Source organism: Chiloscyllium punctatum, chromosome 11 (genome assembly GCF_047496795.1).
Source record: "Chiloscyllium punctatum isolate Juve2018m chromosome 11, sChiPun1.3, whole genome shotgun sequence".
Lineage (NCBI taxonomy): Eukaryota > Metazoa > Chordata > Chondrichthyes > Orectolobiformes > Hemiscylliidae > Chiloscyllium > Chiloscyllium punctatum.
In genome coordinates this window covers 107,302,064-107,317,544 of record NC_092749.1, presented here as the reverse complement: position 1 = coordinate 107,317,544, position 15,481 = coordinate 107,302,064, and the positions used below count along the sequence as shown (strand labels likewise).

Genomic DNA, 15,481 nt, shown 5'->3' with positions numbered 1-15,481 from the left:
TTTTGTCTATTTATCCTATCCATGCCCCTCATGATTTTATAAACCCCTCAGCCTCTAACGCTCCAGGGAAAACAGCCCCAGACTGTTCAGCCTCTCCCTATAGCTCAAATCCTCCAGCGCTGAAAACATCCTTGTAAATCTTTTCTGAACCTTTTCAAGTTTCACAACATCTTTCCAATAGGAAGGAGAACAGATTTGCACACAATATTCCAAAAGTGGCCTAACCAACTTCCTGTATAGTCGCAACATGACCTCCCAGCTTCTAGACTCAATTCGCATTAAAAAAATAAATAAAATTGTTGTAATCGACTGAAAGGAGGTTATAAAAAAGGGGAAAATTGACGTTTCAAGCAGGAGCCCTTCATCAGGAATGAGGGGTGGAGAAATAAATGGGAGGGGATGGGGCTGTGAGGAAGGTAGCTGAGAGTGCAAGAGGGTGATGGAGGTGGGGGTAAAGGTGATAGATTACTTACAGCGTGGAAACAGGCCCTTCAGCCCAACAAGTTCACACCGACCCACCGAAGCGCAACCCACCCATACCATTACATTTACCCCTTCACTTAACACTACGGGCAATTTAGCATGGCCAATTCACCTGACCTGCACATCTTTGGACTGTGAGAGGAAACTGGAGCACCCGGGGGAATCCCACGCAGACACGGGGAGAATGTGCAAACTCCACACAGACAGTCGCCTAAGGCTGGAAGGGTGGAGCGGATATGTGGGAAGGAAGATTGGCAGGTAGGAAAGTCATGGGGACGGTGCTGAGCTGGAAGGTTGGAGCTGGGGTAAGGTGGGTGGAGGGGAAATGCAGAAACTGGTGAAGTCCACATTGATGCTCTGGGGTTGAAGTGTTCCAAGGTGAAAGATGAGGCGTTCTTCCTCCAGGCGTCGGGTGGTGAGGGAGCGGTGGTGGAGGAGGCCCAGGACCTGCATGTCCTCGGCAGAATGAGAGGGGGAGTTGAAATGTTTAGCCACAGGGCGGTGGGTTGATTGGTGCAGGTATCCCGAAGATGTTCCTTAAACTACTCTTTAGCAGAGCGCCTTAGGGTTGTACCCGTTGCTCCCGATGTGGTCTCCTCTACACTGGGGAGACTGGATGCCTTCTCGCAGATGCTTTAGGGAACATCTCCCATTTATCTCTCCACCCAAGAGGCTGCCGGCCTCATTCCTGATTAAGGGCTTTTGCCTGAAATGTCAATTTTCCTGCTCCAGGGATGCTGCCTGACCTGCTGTGCTTTTCCAGCACCACTCTAATCTAGACTCTGATCTCCAGCATCTGTAATCCTCACTTTCACCTATAAAAAAGGGGAGCCAAAATCCTCCTCATTCACTGGTAAAGCACCAGATTTCTCAGAAGCACATTGTAGTTAACGCGTACGTTTTGAAATGTGCTCACTACTGTGATACACAAAACAGAGCAGCCAATTCAAACACAGACAGCTCCCACATACAATGATAAGTCAATGACCAGGAATTTGCATTAATGAAGTTGACTGAATGGTGAATAGGACACCTGTTCTTGTCTAAATTGGTGCCGTAGGATTTTCTACATCCCCCTTAAATGGCAGAGGATTTTTTTTTAGAATCCCTGCATTGTGGAAGCTCACAACGACCCTCTGAAGAGCATCCCACCCAGATCCACACCCCCTACCCTATCCCTGTAACCCAGCATTTTCCACGGCTAACCCACCTTCCCTACACACCCCTGGACACTATGGGCAATTTATAAGCATGGCCAATCCACCTACCCTGCACATCTTTGGACTGTGGGAGGAAACTGGAGCACCCGGAGGAATCTCACGCAGACACGGGGAGAAAATGTGCAAACTCCCCACAGGGAGTCGCCCGAGGCAGGAATCAAACCCAGGTCCCTGGAGCTGTCAGGTAGCAATGCCAACCACTGACCCACCGTGCCACCCTTAAAGATGAATTTTGAATGAACGTCACCTCCAAAAACAGTAGTAGGACACTCCATCAGTATTGCATCAAAGTGTCAGCCTTAACTTCTGCACTTAGATCCTGGACTGAGACTTGAATTTGGAATCCTGAGATGCAGAAGCAATAGTGCGAACAACTGAGCTACAGCTAATACAGAGGAGCCAAGCAATTCATTCAAAGCACAGTAATTATTTTCCCATCCCTGACACACTTGTGTTTTCTTTAATGTCCCCCCCTGCCTAGTTCTTTTCCCCCATGGCTTATCTAACTGTGTGCAGTATCCACTGCTGAGCCCAAAGGCTTTCTATTCTGTCAGAGCCTACCTGACCCTCTCCTCAGCCTACATCCTGCTGACATCTTTCAGCGTTGGTCGTTGGATAATGATCAAAAGTAGAAACCCTGCCTCATGCTCTCCCTTTTCATCCCTGGGTGTAGGTCACTATTGGAGATAGTGAGGACTGCAGGTGCTGGAGATTCAGAGTGAATAAAGAATTGAGCTGGAAAAAGCACAGCAGGTCAGACAGCATCAAAGGAGCAGAGGAGTCGATGTTTCAGGTCAGAACCTCTCATCAGGACTGGGGGAGCGGGGAGGGGGCTGAGAAATAAATATAGGGAGGAGTTTGGGGCTGTGGGAAAGGTAGGTGGGATAATGATAGGTGGATGTAGTTAGGAGATGATTGTGATTGGTCAGTGAGAAGGGCAGACCAGGTAGGTGGGAAGCAAGATGGACAGGACTCTTGTCCGAAATGTCGATTCTTCTGCCCCTCAGATGCTGCCTGACCTGCTGTGCTGTTCCAGCACCACATTCTCGACAACAAAGACAGAGAGGTTAGGGCAGGTCAAGGGGGGAAGGGCAGAGAGGGATGGCTGGACCTGGCATAAGGTGGGGGTTATCGAGTCATAAAGTTGTACAGCACAGAAACAGACCCTTTGATCCAACCCATCCATGCTGACCAGATATCCCAACCCAATCTAGTCCCACCTGCCAGCACCCGGCCATATCCCTCCAAACCCTTCCTATTCATATACACATCCAGATAACTTTTAAATGTTACAATTGTACCAGCCTCCACCACTTCCTCTGGCAGCTCATTCCATACACGTACCACCCTCTCTTTTATAACTTTCCCCTCTCACCCTAAACCTATGCCCTCTAGTTCTGGACTCCCCCTCCCCAGGGAAAAGACCTTGTCTACTTATCTATCCATGCCCCTCATGATTTTGTAAACCTCTATAAGGTCACCCCTCAGCCCCCGACGCTCCAGGGAAAACAGCCCCAGCCTATTCAACCTCTCCCTAAAGTTCAAATCCTCCAACCCTGGCAACATCCTTGTAAATCTTTTCTGAACTCTTTTTAGTTTCAGAACATCCTTCCGATAGGAAGGAGACCAGAATTGCATGCTATATTCCAAAAGTGACCTAACCAATGTCCTGTGCAGCTGCATCATGACTTCCCAACTCCCATACTCAATATTCTAACCAACAAAGGAAAGCATACCAAATGCCTTATTTACTATCCTATCTACCTGTGACTTCACTGTCAAGGAGCTGAACCAGGGTCTGTTTGTTCAGCAACACTCCCTAGGACCTTACCATTAAGTGTGTAAGTCCTGCTAAGATTTGCTTTCCCAAAATGCAGCACCTCACATTTATCCAAATTAAACTCCACCTGCCACTTCTCAGCCCATTGGTCCATCTGATCAAGGGGATCCCATTGTGATCTGAGGTAACCTTCTTCACTGTCCACTACACCTCCAATTCTGGTGTCATCTTCAAACGTACTAACTATACCTTTTATGCTCACATCCAAATCATTTATATTTGGAAGCCGATAAATTCTATGTTGAGGCTGTATGTTTGTAAGCTTCCCAGGCAGAAGGTGAGGTGTTCCTCCATCAATTTGTGTGCGGCCTTGTGGACATGTCGTTGGAGGAGTGGGAGGGGGAGTTGAAATGGCTGGCAACCAGGGTTGATTGAAGGAAATGGGCATAGATGTTCCCCGAACCAGTCTCTGAGTTTACGCTCTGTCTCTCTGACGTGGAGGAGACTACATCGGGAGCAACGGATACGATACATCAGGTTGGAGGAAACACAGGCAGAGTTACTGATTGCAGTTTTCAATTCCTAATCTTTAACAGGAGGAGATGCTAGCTCAAGACCGCATATGGGGAAAGCAGCCCCAACAAAATGGTGAAGAGGTTCGACAAAGTCCCACATCTGTGTGCGACGTTGCCAATGCATGGATGACTAAGGTGATTGCCATGCAATGGGAGAATCCAGGGGATCTTGAGAGGTGGGACGGGAATCTATTGCCTGATGACAATTGAATCGGTAACAACATCAAAAAGGTCGAGTGATACCAATGAGCTGGCTGCTGATGGAGAAAGGTTGGAGGAACATGAAGTATCAGTCATACTGAAGGACACAGAGAATCCATTAGGACGAGATTTATTGGGTCTGGTAATGTAAAGGCCCAATAGTCTGTACTCCTGGGTTCGAAATTCTACCACGTGCAATTCAAATTCAACTCATAAACATGGAGTTGAAAGCTGGTCTCAGTGATGGTGACCAAACCAAATGTCACAAAGACCCACCTGTTTTTTTTTTGTTAATTCACTCATGGACAACACCAACTGGACCAGCCATTATTACCCAAAGGGCAGTTAAGAGTCAACCACATTGCAGTGGCTCTGGCATCTCATGTAGGCCAGACTAGGTAAGGATGACAGATTTCCTTCCCTGAAGGACATTAGTGAACCAGAGGGGTTTTTCCTGACAGTCAGCAATGGTCATCATTAGACTTTTGATTCCAGATTATAACTTAATTCAAATTCTACTATCTGCCCTGTCAGGACCTCAAAGCCAAGTTCCCCAGAATTGCCTGGGTCTCTGGATTAATAGCCGAGGGATAAAGCCATTAGACCATTACCCCTCCCTGCCTCCATTCACTAGTCTCTTTCAGCTGGATGAAAGATTACCAAGGATATGCAAGCATGTAGACTTGAGATTAAAATCAGATCAGTCATGATCTTACTGCGTGGTAGAGCAGGCTTGAAGGGCCAAGTGGCCTACCCTTGATCCTATGTTTAGGGAAGAGAATCTGCCATCCTAATCAGGTCTGGCCTACATGTGACACCAGACACGCTGCAATGCAGCTGACTGTTAACTGTGCTCTGAGATGGTCTAGCAAGCTGCCCAGTCCAGGAGCAATTAGGACTGGACAAAAACTCTCAAACCTTATCAGCCATTCCTATATCCCATAAAAGAATGAAAAAACACCATGGACATTGCAATAGAATCAAAGAATCCCTATAGTGTACAGCAGGCCATTCGGCCCATCGTGTCTTAACCCAACGTCCCTTACCCTATCCCTATTCTTGTCACTCTGTATTTCCTGTGGCTAACCCACCTAGCTTGTACATCCCTCGACACTATGAGGTATGCCCAATCCATCTAACCTGCACATCTTTGGATGTAGGGAATGATATTTGTGCTTTTTGGTTGACGGTCAGTTTTCAAACCCAGTCAGATAATTAAAATTTACTCACTGCTTTTGTGTGGAGAATAAAATGGTTAACCGAAGACAGGTCCTTTGGCTCATGCCAACCAAAATGCCCATCCACGTTAACCCCATTTCCCTGCATTTGGCCCATATCCTTCTAATCCTTGTCTATTTGTGTATTTGTCCAAATGCCTTTTAAATGTTGTTAATGTACCCGCCCCAACCACTTCCACTGGCAGCTCATTCCATTTGTGTACCACTCTATGTGTAAAATAGTTGCCCCTCAGGTTCCCTTTTATTCTTTCCCCTCTAACCCAAACTGATGGTCTCTAGTCCTTGATTCCCCAACCTTGGGAAAAACGACTGTGTGCATTCACCCTATCCATGCCTCTCATGATCTTATACACTTATATAAGATCCCCCTCGTTCTCCTACACTCTATAGAAAAAGGTCCTAGCTTGTCCAACCTCTCCCTACAACTCAGACTATTGAGTCCTGGCAACATTCTTGTAAATTTCTTCGACACTCTTTCCAACTTAATAACATCCTTCCCCTAGCAAGCTGACCAAAACTGAACACAATACTCCAAGTGCGGTGTCACCAACGTCCTGTACAATTGCAATAACTTCCCAACTTCTGTACTGATGAAGGCCGAAAAGTGTGGCTCTGGAAAAGCACGGCATGTCAGGCAGCATCCGAGGAGCAGGAGAGTCAACGTTTCGGGTCTAAGCCCTTCATCAGGAATGCCAGCGCCACACTTTCCGTCTCAGATCTCCAGCATCTGCAGTCCTCACTTTCTCTCAGCCCTGACTTCTTCATTGCCCTGTGACTCCACTTTCAGGGAACTGTGCACCTGAACTCCAAGATCCCTCTGTTCCATTACACTCCTTAAGACCCAATCATTCACCATGAAACTCCTACCTTTACACCCACTGAACACCCAGCTTGATTTGATGGACCCTCAGACTAATGTAATACAACAGCAACAGCATGGAGGCAAAGCTGTTACTGGGCACTTTGCCATCTCAATGCCAGCTCAGGCAGTAAATTCAAGATCATCAGTGAACTGCTTGGAATACACGCTGAGCGACTGACTCCTGTCAAGAATCAATAGTTCAGAATAGATTCAATCGCTGGTTCAGATACAGCACAGCCACCGAATACCCACAATAATGAAAGTTCTTGTTTGTTACTTCAGTTGACGTTAGCTGAGGCACGCACGTAAAAATACAGCAACTGGAAGGCTGACATAATTGGACAAACGAAACATCAAAGCTGAACTTATGCACAATGCAACGATGCTCCTTCAAATTTTGACACAGTAATGGTTTCTGTTTCAGTAGAAAACAATCTGACCTTTCTTACGAACAGCACACAGATGTTGCAGCACTTGCCTGACATCACTGGTTGCCATGGCAACCTTCTTAGAGTGACTACTGGTCTGCAATACATAATCAGTCCAATCACAGCCCAACAAGGAAAGACCCTGTGATGAAAACCACACAAATCCTCTACGCTCCCGCAAATGGTAATCCCCCATGACCTCCCTTGGTAGAAGCTCGTCTCTTATCTGCACTTTCTTGGCCGCAGTGTTCGGTACTGTGTCCAAATGGATCACAAGATGAAAGCAATAAGACCCACTGTTCTCTGCAAATATTCCTGAAAATCCTCAAGACCATAAAACAGACCTAACAGAAGCCAACACTGAAATGCTGGGAAGCACACAGCATAATCACAGGGAGTGGAAATGGGGAGGGGGGGGAGGATATGAAAAGAATGATTTAATATTCTAGACAGACAGGGGTGTCACGATGGCTCAGTAATTCGCACTGCTGCCTCACAGCGCCAGGAGTCTGGGTTCGATTCCACCCTCAGGCAACTGTCAGTCTGGAGTTTACACATTCTCCCTCTGTGTCTGCATGGGTTCCCCCTGCTTGGGTGCTCTGGTTTCCTCCCACAGTCCAAAGGTGGATTGGCCATGCTAAGTTGTGCAGGCTTGGTGGATTAGTCACGGATAATAGAGGGACAGAGTAGGGGTGTGTGTCTGGGCTGTATGGTCTTTGAAGAGTTTGTGTTGACTCGATGGGCTGAATGGCCTGCCTCCACACTGTAGGGATTCTATGGTTTGAGAGAACTGGAATATATGAAACTTGCAAATCCCTGAACAAGGTGACGGGTGAGGGAATGCCTAACCAGTAAAGGTTAAAAATCACACAACACCAAGGTGTAGTCCAACAGGTTTATTTGGAAGCACTAGCTTTTGGAGAGCCGCTCCTTTTTCAGGTACCTGGTGTAGCAGTGCTCCGAAAGCTAGTACTTCCGAATCAACATGCTGAACTATAACCTGATATTGTTGATTTTTAGCTCTGTCCACCCCAGTCCAACACTAGCTCATCCACGTCATAACTGGGAAAGGTTAGGGAAGCAGGTCTGCAGATTGCTGGCCCCAGAACACAGATGATCAGGTTCGTGAACCCTTGTTCAAGTTTCCCAAATGTGTGTTAAGGTTTATGCTGGGTACCGGGATTGGATTCCGAGATGGGGATGTGTAGTTGCAGGATTCGATGATCCCTGGAAGGATCCTCGTCGTGAATAGGACCGTGTTGTTAGGAATCCTGAATGGGAACCAGTTCTGCCTGATGGCAGGCACCTCCTTTGTAGCACAATCCCCTTGTGGGGTTTGCACGGAGAAGCTCAGCGGGCGGAGGGACATTGCAAGCTGAATTTCCACTTCACAGAATCCCTACAGTGTGAATCAGGCCCTTCAGCCCAACAAGTCCACACCGACCCTCCGAAGACTCACCCACCCAGACCCAATTCCCTACCCTATTACTCTACATTTACTCCTGACTAATGCACCTAATCTACTCATTCCTGAACACCACGGGCAATTTAGCATGGCTAATCCACCCTAACCTCCACATCTTTGGACTGTGGGAGGAAACCGGAGCACCTGGAGGAAACCCACGCAGATACGGGGAGAATGCACAAACTCCACGCAGACATTCACCTGAGGCTGGAACCGAACCCAGGTCTCTGGCACTGTGAGGCAACAGTGCTAGCCACCGAGTCACGTGCTGCTTGGCATACTCAGTGAGGAAACTCCAGCCTGGGAAGGCCAGCTCTGCTGAACAGACATTAACTGATGGCACTGGATTCCTGGGAGCCATCAAGGAAATTCTTCGGAAGCCTCATATCCCTAATGGACTAGCACACGTCTGAAGAGCTCTTGGAATCTGTTACCCCCAGCCCCACATCGCAAAGGATCTTGAGTCGGCCATTTGGCGGGACAGAGGGAGAGAAGGGAAAATCTGCAAGGTTACTCCGGTGACCAGCTTGCCGTGTAAGAAGCCTGGTGACCACACCCCAAGCCCCTCTCACAAACTCGGCCATTCGACACCGAAGTGATATACTGCAGGTGCTGGAAATGAAAAAGAGAAGCAACAAAAATAAAAAGCAGGGAATACTCAGCAGGCCAGGAGGGATCTGGGGAGAGAGAAAAGCAGGATTAACGCCTTGGATCGAGAGACCCTTCGTCAGAATCCTGTGTAACTAATCAGCCCTCATGGGGCGTGACAGTCACTCAGCTGCAGGTAACAGTGTAGGGCCAATGTAGTGATAAATAGAATCACAGAATCCCTGCAGTGCAAAAGAGGCCCTTCAGCTCATCAAGTCTGCACTGGTCCTCCAAACAGCATCCCACCCAGACCCAGCCTATCCCAATGAGTTTCTTACATAGCAGAAGCAGAAAATTGTTACCTTAAATTATTTTTAAACAACATTTAAAAGGCACTTCCATAAGCACGTGAATAGGAAAGGTGTGGAGGGATATGGGTAGGCAGGTGGGACTAGTTTAGTTTGGGAACATGGTCGGCATGAACTGGTTGGACCAAAGGGTCTGTTTCCGTGTTGTATGACTGTCAAACTCTATAACCCCACATTTCCCATGGCTAACCTACCTAACCCGCACTGCTGTGGATACTGCGGGGCAATTAAGCATGGTCAATCCATCTAACCTGCACATGTTTGAACTGTGGGAGGAAGCAGCGGGAACCCAGGCCTAGAAGCTTCTACGCTGTGGGATTTTCGAGTCAGTTCGAGAGGGGTCCCTCAGCCTTGACTGGAATCTTCAGCAAAGCTGAGGTCTGTCACACCAGGGGCAGCACTGGGAGAGTGCTGCACTGTCGAAGATACCATCTTTCAGATGAGACACTAAACCGAGCCCCAGCCTGTTCTCTCAGGTAAATGCTAAAAGGAAACAAGACAGTATTGAAAAAAAAACAGCAAGAGTCAAGCATCATTGCAGATTCTTGGGTGCCAGCCTACACATCCATTAGTCAGTTGAAATGACTGTACTCGAGGCAAAACTTAGCTTGACTGGCAACTCTTGTAATCTATTCTGTCAACTGCATAATGTTTACTGACAAAAGGTTAGGAATTGAGTAAAGTTTCTGTTTTTCCAAGGTCAGGATGACTGACAGTTTTATAGTGCTGCAATAAAAAGGTTTTTTTTTAAAAGATGGAAGATTATGCAATTGCCAATAACATTTTCAAAAAAGGTTTAAAATGCTGCTACATTATGTCTGAACGGGCTGTTTTATCTTATTCACTTATGAGATACGGCTTTCGCTGGCTGTTTGTTGGAGTCAAAAAAAAGCTGCCCACGCTGGAATCCAAAGTAGACAGAAAGGAGGCTGGGGGAACACAGCAAGGCAGGCAGCATCAGGAGGGTGGGGGGACACAGCAAACCAGGCAGTATCAGGAGGGTGGGGGAACACAGCAAGGCAGGCAGCATCAGGAGGCTGGGGGAACACAGCAAGGCAGGCAGTATCAGGAGGGTGGGGGAACACAGCAAGGCAGGCAGTATCAGGAGGGTGGGGGAACACAGCAAGGCAGGCAGCATCAGGAGGCTGGGGGAACACAGCAAGGCAGGCAGCATCAGGAGGCTGGGGGAACACAGCAAGGCAGGCAGCATCAGGAGGGTGGGGGAACACAGCAAGGCAGGCAGCATCAGGAGGCTGGGGGGAACACAGCAAGGCAGGCAGCATCAGGAGGGTGGGGTTACACAGCAAGGCAGGCAGCATCAGGAGGTGGAGAAGTCAACGTTTAGTGCCCATCCCCAATTGCTCTTGAGAAGGTAGTGGTGAGCAGCCTCCTTGAACTGCTGAGGCCTGTTTCATGTACAGTGTGAATAAGCATAGAGTCCCCATTGGCTGGCATAGAAGGATGTGAGGGACCAAGGGCCACAGGGTGGCATAGAGATGCAGGAAGGACATTTTGAATGTACCTTCCTAAAGGTTCCTAAAGACTGACGGGGAATGCACCATAGCTCCTTAAAAGGCTGACCTGACTCTACAAAACTGTCCAAATAGGAGATACCTCTCACCACCATGGAGCAGAGTTGAGTGATTCACAGAGTGCATCAGCCTGCACCTTGACCACAAGACCATAAGATACAGCAGAATGAGGCCATTCAGCCCATTGAGGCTGCTCCACTGTTCAATCATGGCCAATGCTTCTCAACCCCATTCTCTTGCCTTCTTCCCATAACCCTTGATCTCCTTAACAATTAAGAACCTATTTAACACTGTCTTGAATATATCTAATGAGTCTACCTCTGCAACCTTGTGAGGGAATGAGTTCCACAAATTCCTCCATATCTCACTTCTAAAGGGTTGCCCCCTTCACTTTGAGGATGTGTCCTCAGGTCTTAGTCTCTCCTACTAGCGAAGACATCTTCTCCGCATCCACTCCATCCAGGCCTCTCAGTATTCTATAAGTTTCAATCTGATCAACACCCCCCTCATCCTTCTAAACTCCATCGAGTACAGACCCAGAGTCCTCAACCGCACCTCATCTGACAAACCTTCATCTCCCTAAGGATCATTCTTCCTTAGGTACGAGGCCCCAAACTGCTCACAATATTCCAAATATGGTCGGACCTAGACTGGCCAAAAAGTGGGAGATGCAGGGAATGGGGTCACAAATCCTGGAATCTTGTCCGAGTTATCATTTTGAAACCAAAAGAGAAAATGCTGGAAAATCTCAGCAGGTCTGGCAGCATCTGTAAGGAGAGAAAAGAGCTGACCTTTGGAGTCTAACTGACCCTTTGACAGCTTTGACAAAGGGTCAGTTAGACTCGAAAGGTCAGCTCTTTTCTCTCCTTACAGATGCTGCCAGACCTGTTGAGATTTTCCAGCATTTTCTCTTTTGGTTTCAGATTCCAGCATCCGCAATAATTTGCTTTTGTCATTTTGAAAGGTTGTCAAAGACTCCCTCAACCCCATGCCCTGCCCCGCCCCGCACCCCCCACCCCCAGCCAATCCACCTAACCTCCAGAGAAAAACAGAGTTAACGTACCAAGCCCAGTTGGAACCCAGCACATCATGATTTTATTTCAGATTTTTTACATCAGCAGTAATTTACTTTGGTTTATTTGATGTTACACGTTTGCCAAAATGATAAAACGTTAATCCAAGCTGTGTCATGCTTTGAGGCAAATGGACAATGATGGAGCTTTTACAATAATGGGAATATGTTCTTATGGATTTCCATCCTCAAAAAAATAACAATTCCCTGGGGTTTCAATGTCTTATGGTCGCTTCTTTCTGTTGTCCCCTTTCAAGGCCAAAAATGTTTCACAAGCCTGTGCTTGATCGTGGCTCAGTTCTATCACTGTTGGCATGTGGGTTCTGGCATGTGTGGAGGTGACAGCCTCATGGTTTTAGAGACTTAGATTTAGATTTTATTGTCATGTGTACTCAAGTACAGAATTACAGTGAAAAGTGTATAACGTCACCACACACAACAAAATGTAGGTACAAAGCAGTTAAAGAAACAAGGTTAAGAAAGTGAAGCATTACCTTCACAGAATAAGTCAAAAAATAAAGAAATAAGGTAGAAAATGTTTACTAGGACGCTGCCTCGATGAGCGGCCATAATAACTCGCACGGTGGCTCAGTGGTTAGCACTGCTGCCTCACAGCGCCAGGGACCCAGGTTCAATCCCAGCCTTGAGTGTCTGTCTGTGTGGAGTTTTCACATTCTCCCCGTGTCTGTGTGGGTTTCCTCCGGGTGCTCCAGTTTCCTCCCACAATCCAAAGACGTGCAGGTTAGGGTGAATTGGCCAGGCTAAATTGCCCATAGTGTTAGGTGCATTAGTCAGAGGGAAATGGGTCTGGGTGGGTTACTCTTTGGAGGGTCGGTGTGGACTCGTTAGGCTGAAGGGCCTTTTCCACACTGTAGGGAATCTAAACTCGGATTGTTTTCTCTAGAACAATGAAGGCTGAGGGGAGACTTGATAGAAGTCAATAAAATTATAAGATGCACAGATAGGACGGACAGTCAGAATCCTTTTCCCCGAGTTGAAGGGTCTTATACTAAGGGGCATTCACTTAAGGTGAGAGAGGGAAAGTTGGCAGAAGATATGAGGGGCAGGTTTTTATACACAGAGAGTGGTGAGAGTCTGGAAGATGCTGCCAGGTGTGGTGAGGGAGGCAGGTACGTTAGGGGCCGTCGAAGGGAGTTTTAGATAAACACATGAATATGAAAGAGATAGATGGATATGGATCAAGGGCTGGCAGGAAGGATTAGCTTGATTTGGCGTCATGTTTGGCGCAACATTGTGGGCCGAACGGCCCGCTCTTGTGCTGCACTATTCTATGTTCTAAGGAAGTGTTGTCCTTACTCAGTCTGGCCTACATGTGACTCCCGACTCACAGCAAAGTGGCTGACTCTCAACAAACCTTTGGGCAATTAAGGGTGGGAAATAAATGCTGACCTAGCCTGAGCTGCCCACATTGAGAATAAATAAAACAGGTTTAATTGCTGCTGCCTCAATAGAAATACTTTCATGATGGTTTCAATAAAAGTGGTAATTTGCTGTCTGGGTTTGTCACAGTGACAATAAAAGTTGCTTGTTACCATCAATGACAGCGGAAGCCACCGTTGAATATTCATAAATCAGGACATTCATTTCATTTTTCAAACTGCCATGATGGAAGCACTTCATTACAGTTTTTTTTAATTGCCTCCTCAGCCCAGATACTCAAACTGTAAAAAATTATTGTAATTTGTCATCATTCTCAAACAACTTTCAAGTAGCACAGAATGAAAACAGATTTTTAGTCAGGCTTTCCAAAATCCCTCAAATCCCTTGTGCACACTAACTCACACCGGCCCAAGTTAAACCCCCAACACAACTCGTCAAGTGGATGAAGACCTGGCGGAACCACAGTGGAGTTTTGATTCAGTGTCAATACACAGTACACGGTTGGAAGTTCTCTGTAGAGCATGAATTCTGGCAGGCCAGAAGAGGTTAAATGTACAATCATGCCTGCTTGTTTTTCAAATTCATAGACTGCAAACTTCGCCAAATGCCCACCTGTGGTTTCCCTTGAGAAGGTGGTGGTGTATCCATTTGGTGTTGGTACACATACAATGCCTTTAGGAAGGGAGTTTCATAACCTTAATCCAGCGACACTGACGGAATGGTCATGTGGTTCAAACTCAGGATGGTGAGTGGTTCAGAGGGCAACGTGGTGTTCCCATGTATCTGCTATCCTTGTCCTTCTTGATGCACTGGGCATGATTTTGGAAAGGCCTATCTGAAGGACCTCGGTGAATTCCTGCAATGTATCTTGCAGATAGTACACTCTGCTGCCTCTGAATGGTGGAGGCGGTGGATGTTAATGGGTGGGACAGGCTGCTTTGTCCTGCAGAGTATCAAGTTTCTTCAGTGTTAGAGCTGTGCTCACTCACGTAAGTGAGGAATGTTCCATCACACCCCTGACTTGTGCCTTGCAGATGGTAAACAGAATTTGGGAGTAAGGAAGTGAGCAACTTCATTGCAGGATCTCCAGACTCTGACCTGCTCTCATGTTGACATGGCTAGTTCAGTTCAGTGTCTGTTCATTGATAATTTTCAGGATGTTGACAGTGAGGAACTCAGTGATGATAATGCTCTTGAATATCAATGGGGGAACGGGTAGATTCCCCATTGTTGGAGATGGTCATTGCTTCGGACTTGTGTAGGTGTGAATGGAACTTGCCAATTGTCAGCCCAAACCTGGACATTTTCCAGGTCTTGCTGCATTTGGATAGGGACTAGTTTAAGAGCCCACAAATGGTGCTGAACACTGGGGACTCACCACTGAGCATCCCTACTTCTGACCTTATAAGGGAGGGAAGGTATTTGATAATGGGCCAAATAACATATCGTTCTGCACCATAACATATCAGTGATTCTGTAGCAGCTGAAGATGGATGGGCTGAACACACTACCTGGTGGAACCCCTGCACAGAGACGTCCTGGAGGTGAGGACACTGACCTTTGGACCAAGGATTATTGAGGTCAGGAGCTGAGTCAGGTTCAGCCAGAAACCAAGATAAGAGTCAATGAGCAAGCTATTGCTGAGCAGATAACGCTTGACAGCACGGTCGATGAGAGCTTTTGTCATTTTCATGATGATCAAAAGTGGGTGGTTTTGGCCATAACAGGGTGGATTGGATTCATTCAACGTCTTGTGCACAGTACATAACTGAGCAGGATTCCAAATTGCCAAGGAAAATGCCAGTGTTATATCTCCATTGGAACAGCTTGGTTCAGAGCAGAGCAGTCAGCACACTGATCAACAATTTAGAGGGAGCAGTGTACACTGACAGCACTGTTACAGGGGGCTGTGTACACTGACAGCACTGTTACAGGGAGCAGTGTACACTGACAGCGCTGTTACAGGGAGCAGTGTACACTGACAGCACTGATACAGGGGTCTGTGTACCCTGACAGCACTGTTACAGGAAGCAGTGTACACTGACAGCACTGATACAGGGGGCTCTGTACAATGACAGCACTGTTACAGGAGTCTGTGTACACTGACAGCACTGTTACAGGGAGCAGTGTACACTGACAGCACTGTTACAGGGGGCTGTGTACACTGACAGCACTGTTACAGGGAGCAGTGTACACTGACAGCACTGTTACAGGGGGCTGTGTACACTGACAGCACTGTTACAGGGGGCTCTGTACACTGACAGCGCT

The 15,481-nt window shown here is 47.2% G+C and overlaps 1 protein-coding gene across 13 annotated transcripts in view; it reads right to left on the bottom strand.

Moving 5' to 3' along the window:
- The window catches only part of plcb4a (phospholipase C, beta 4a), a 560,059-nt gene that overhangs the window by 377,910 nt on the left and 166,668 nt on the right, over nt 1-15,481 (bottom strand). Inside the window, exon 1 of one of the 13 annotated variants that reach the window (XM_072581476.1) lies at nt 6,800-6,820. The exons of the other annotated variants lie outside the window; for them this stretch is intronic. The gene's annotated coding sequence lies outside the window, so the exon portion shown is untranslated. Of the gene's footprint in view, nt 1-6,799; nt 6,821-15,481 lie in introns of those variants that run through there. 13 annotated transcript variants of the gene reach the window in all.